This window comes from Centroberyx gerrardi, chromosome 9, assembly GCF_048128805.1.
Source record: "Centroberyx gerrardi isolate f3 chromosome 9, fCenGer3.hap1.cur.20231027, whole genome shotgun sequence".
NCBI classification, from domain to species: Eukaryota; Metazoa; Chordata; class Actinopteri; order Beryciformes; family Berycidae; genus Centroberyx; species Centroberyx gerrardi.
This window is the reverse complement of record NC_136005.1, coordinates 25,843,406-25,849,405: the sequence shown is the minus strand read 5'-3', so window position 1 is coordinate 25,849,405 and position 6,000 is coordinate 25,843,406.

Genomic DNA, 6,000 nt, shown 5'->3' with positions numbered 1-6,000 from the left:
GATCCATGCAGGGGCAGGATGCACATTTAATTAAAAGACTGTAATAATTATTCCAAAAAAGAAAGCAGAGTTAATTCAAACAAAAATACCTCCCATTAGGGTCTTTACTTCCCCACCTACCTCAGGAGGATCCAGTAACCACTTTGCTGAACCTTGCTGTGACCTCGCACCAGCTGACAAGGTCTCCTCACCTCACTCTTCACAGTGACAGTCTGTGCCTTCCTGCAGGGCTCATGGATAAGGCTGCACTATGAGTCATCAGTTAATTGGTCCTAAGTGTATCTGGGTTCATGTGCCTTTTGGCTGCAGTGCATGGACTGGGTATCTACCCTCAGTTAGCTGACTCATGCTCAGTCCAGATTCTGCAGTCACAGTGTTAGCATCCTGAATTGGGCAGTGTCTTTTGTGAACTAAAAATATCATGATATGAGTAGTGTACATTCAGTATAATACTCATGTGCAGAACATGAGTATTAACATACTATATTTGATCGCTAGGACCAAATACCAATGCATCTCATCTGTTGTGCTTTTATTTTTTTCTCCATAGTTCATTGTTTCTATGATGCTAATTACCTCCACCAACAGAGTTGGACAGGGGTTTTGTTTTCTCCCCAATCCGTCTGTTGTCTGTTAGCAGGATATCTCAAAAAGTTATGAATGGATTTGCAAGAAATTTTGTGGAAATGTTGGTCATGGGGCAAGGAAGAACTGATTAACCGGTCACACTTTATTTGGAAAGTTCAATGTTGATACTCAGCTTCCTATCAGGTGACTGTAATGTGTCACTAAAAAGTCTGTGATTCAAGTGATAATTGTATGGAAAGTGGATATTCAATGTCTGGGCTGGGGTTAATCTTAGCGTTAGGGTTGGATTTTGTTTAAAATGGGGTCAGTGTTAGGGTTCGGGTCAGTGTGTGGAGATGCACCAAATCGCCAAGTGACACTTTGTTTCTACATCTACTTCAACATCTACTTTTTGTCACCTGATAGTTGAGTATCAACATTGAAATAAAGTGCTACCGATTAGCGTTTCATACTAGTTGGCCAAAGGGGGGCGTGGCTTCTCACAAAAAGGCATTTAACTTCAGAACGGATTCATGTAACACCATCAAATTTTGTGGCCAATCAGCAGATGTAAGGAGAAGAAGAGGCAATAACTCCATTATTGCCTCAATCAAACAACATGGGGGCAATGGAGAGCTTATTTCCTGTTTAGACATAACTGCCCTGCTAATTTTTCCAAAAGTTGGTCCAGTGGTAGAAGAGCAGCCCTAATGGCCACTGAACAGGCAGATCTCATGTCGTATTTCAGGTCCAGCCATGAAAATGTGTGCATCTCCTAATGTGAAACAAGTTGGTAATGTGGCATAGAAGAAACTATTAATTAATGGTGTAAATCCGGCATGTGGAACTGATATCTTGACTGCATAGCGTTGGCGTATGTGCTCTAATGAGTGCCATCTAATTTCATTGCTCCTCGTGTCACACAGCAGTATAACATCCAGGCATTTTCAGTATTCAGATGTTGGAGAAATATTTACCTCCCAAACATTTTTCCAGAGCTGTGTATTGTTATAAGTTTCAATCAGAGAGTGTTACTGTCCAGGGATCTGGAGGTGCTCACCGGAGACTGTCCTCTAATGCCACGATTAACTGATGCCTTATAGTACAGCCTTAAAGTAATACACTCAGTATTAGGAGATTAGGCAACTTAACCGTTAATTTATGAGAACATAGACAGCAAAATCATCCATGTGTCCCCGGTACATCATTGGCTCTGGTGCTTTAGCATACTTTAGCATACACTATGTTGAGTGATAGTAGGCTACTAGCATTATCTTAAAAGTGAGAAAATGAGAACTAAAGCTAAACGCAATAAAAGTCATTGTAAATGGTATGTGGCTAGTTTTGTGTAGGTGAATTTACACAAAATATGATATAAAAACAGCATACTGTTTTGAACTTTGGATTTTTCTATATGAATTGAAGGTGGTGGGCGATGGAAGACTGTAGGCCTACAGCTAAAAATCACTGAGTAGCAGATGAATATGTAGTCGCTCACCTGAAGTAGACAAAAATAATCCTGCTACATCATCTATGTTGAGTAAATGATTTTTCATTTTTAACACTTACAAACCAACAAGCCATATAATAAAAATACGCTGCCAACTTTCTACTACGAAAAGGTTTATCTTTTTCCTTCAGATAAAGCTAGCTGCCTAGTATTACTCAACATGCTACGGTGCAACATGCTAAAGTGTTAGCATGCAGCACCAGAGGAAATGATCTACTGGGGACACATGGATGATTTTGGTGTCTGTGTTCTCATCACTGAACAGGTAAGTTGACCAATGGGCCAATCTCCCAAAAACTTTCTGTATTCCTTTAACTATTATCCCTCTGTAGAAGAGCCAGCAGCAGCCAGAACATATATTACACTGACACACACTATCACATGTGCACATACACACGTTATATTGTTCAAATGGAACATGCAATCCACGTTTCGCTGGTCAAATTACCTTGGTGGAGAGGAAGAGGTGAGCATGGAAGAGAGGGGAAGGAGATGGAGGAGGGTGAGAGGACTATTTCTTCTTCCTTGCCATTTCCCTCGTTGACATGCAATGCAATCACATACAGTAGCTCAATCTGTACTCTTACACATAACCCCACAGATAGACTCTCTCTCTCTCTCTCCATCCCTACACCGCCCACCATCCCCTTCCTCTATAGGACTATAGGACCCAGACACAGAAAGTGAAACAAAGCTCCCTCAGGCTCGGTGACACACCTGTCCATCACGGCAAACAGAAAGCTTTCAGGCGCCCTAGCCATGAACCTGTTATCAGTCCACAGAACCCAGCTGATATCATTTCTTATGTCCAGACACCAAATCACCTTGATTTGTCCTTATCTCTGCTGCTGGAGAGAGCATTGACCATCTATCATCTTCTCAACCAGCTCACCTGTCTGTCAAGAAGAGAGAGGGGGAAAAATGGATAGAGATGCTGGTAGAAATAAAACCTCTCTCACCCTTTTTGTCATTAGTGGGCTTTGTCAAAACACAGACATGTGTAGATTGTTAGTTACTGGCTTTTCCAACAATAAAACAAAAGGAGTGGTGATTACTGATGTGATGACTCAGAGAGAGACGGCGGAGTCTGTCATACTTCATTGTTACTAGTCACATTGTCTTTGCCAAATGGAAACAAACACAGCAGCTTGTCAAATGGAAGCATAAATCTAGTGTTGGCCACATACCAAAAAGCCCATGACTCATCAGAAACAATGAACACATTTCATTCGCAAATAACTGCAAACCAGCACTAAAAAATAAGCTGATTCACAAGGTCTATTTTCATCAGGTCATCTTAATTTTGAAAGGTGGTAGAAACTTTTTCTGATTGTTATGATAACTTTGGGATGTTCACAATCTGAAAAAAGTAATAATTTATTGTCTATATGCTTTGGGGTATAGAAAACCTTATGCAACAGAAAACACAATTCAGCTTCCACAGTCCAGGGGCAAATAAAATGCACTCTCCTCTCCGCTTGACCTGTGATGACAAGGGTCAATGGAAAAGATTGTTCTGCGGTTACAGAGAGGGGGAAATAAAAACAGAGGGCCGGAGGTGAGGGCTGGAGTGAGCGGATTGGGCTGAGGCTGGATGCGTCCCTGCGGAGAGGGGTGAGTCCAGGGCCGGAGGTGAGAGTTGGGACTGAAGATGAAACAGAGAAACCTGTGAGAGTTTCTGGGGCTGGATGAGTCAAGAAAAGGCTGGCTAGAGATCTGAGAATGACGACTGGAGCCGGACAAAGGGGTCCAGAGCTCAATGCGAGGGCTCGGGCCGGGGGAGATATCGGACACTGGCTTGGGGCCAGGAGTGGAGGGCTTGTATGCTGTGGAAGAGAGGGCTTGAAATGAGCTGTCAGGACTGGCAGGGCTGCTTCAAGGTGGAACAGCTCCACTGATTCTCTGTCTTTCTACTACTGGAGCCCTAAGAGGATCCTATGGAAACAAAACAAGTCACGCTCCAAGTGTGGCAGGAACAGAGGCCTCCCCTCAGGGAGAGCAGCACCTGGTAGTTCAAAACAATTATTTTTGTATCGTATTTTGTGTACATTTTACCAACCTCCTACACAAAACTGCCAGACTAAGCTGCATATACTTTTAAATGACTTACCATTTAGCTGTACAGCTGCCACAAGTTCTCATTTTCTCACTTTTGAGATAAAGCTAGTTGCCTACTATCACTCAGCATAGTATGCTAAAGTGTTAACATGGAGCACCAGAGCCAATGATCTACTGCGGGACACGAGGATGATTTTGCTGTCTATGTTCTCATCACTTACTGTAATGGGTAAGTTGACTAATGGGACAATCATGAAAACAAAAAAAAATGAGACAGACAAACAGCGCTGCAACTGAACCATGCTGATAGTAATATGAAGCATAGGTGTCCAGCTGCCTGTCTGCACACACACACACACACACACACACACACACACACACACACCGCAACAGCACCAATCATTTTGATCTGTCATTACAGCTAGATAGCAGGGAAGGAAACAACGGGTCCATAGTTTTGGGATCAAGCTGTATAGCGGGCTGGCTTGGTAGACAGGATCAATAACAGCTCTATTCTGGCTGCAGAGTCTATTCAGCCATCGTAGAACAACCACTTTGACATCAGTCACTGTGTTCACTCAGTACATCTTTTGCCCATTTGATGCACAAGCCATTTTCATCTCAAAAGATTGTGACTGCAGTGTTTCAGTCACTCTGTCAGTCAGTCAGTATGTGTGAGACTATATTGTCCATATGTATTGAATGGACATTTCACTTTGTAGTGCTATGTATACACACTATCTGCAGGTATTTTCAGGGAGTTGCTTTGTATTACACTATAGCATTATGTGTTGCTCGCTCAGTAAAAACAAAATGACCCATGGTGCAAAATAGCCAACAGTAATTTCTCCGCAGTGACAACTTACCTCTACACTCTATAGTGCTGCATTCCACAAGAACTATGAAAGTCTTGGTTTCACAGTTGTCTGTCCTGCTTAATTCCTCCATCTGTACAGAATAAACAATATGCCTCTTTTTATTCCCCAGAAATCCATTTTTCTGCCCCTGTGCTTCTCCTAGATAACATTCATTGTCTAATAAACATTTTGCTACCTTGCATATTAATAAAGGCATTGTGTTTATAAAAGCTTCAAACAGTCTTAAACCATAAAACGCCATCTCTCCTCCGTTTGCAGCTCAGCAATTCTGGTTCAAATGTATGTCTAGGACACCTTGCCAAGGACACAGAATAAACTTCCGTCTGTATTCAAATAGGTAAACCACAGCTAATATTGTAGACAAGAGTGTAAAATACAAATAATTTTCATCTGTTCTGAGGTGTGCCGAGTTGTATTTGTGGGCATGAAATGTGAAAGTATTAGAAATATTACAAACCCTGACCTCTCCTTTCTCCATGTCTGAAGTTTCATTTGGCTGCTGGATGAAAACGTTCCTCTGTGGACAGTCAGGAGGCTGTGATGAAAAACTCCACCTTCATCTGCAGCGGTGAAGAGGAGAAGTAATGGGTGGGTGATTCTGGCATTGGGTGGATTTCATTTGTTTGGCTGTGAGGAGTGAGACAATCTGCTGCAGTCTTCACTGTCCAATTGCGGTTGTTAGGAAATTGATATTAGAGGCTGCCAGAACAACAACGTGATTCAGGGTGCGATCTCACCTGCAGTTCGTTTTGTTTGGCCCGATCCATAATGGAAAAGTTGACTTTGTTGAACTTTTGTATTTGGTTCGTTTAGGTTCACAATGACCAGCTGCAAGTGAACCAGGGCTTGTAAACAAAAGTCACATGACTCACAAGTAGCTCGCTTTTTGGACAGAGTTTTGGTGACCTGTCATCCTGTCAGGTTAGAGATTTTGGCAGCTGGTGGGGCGTCAAAACTGCTGGCTATGAGATGTCAGCATCTGTCTCC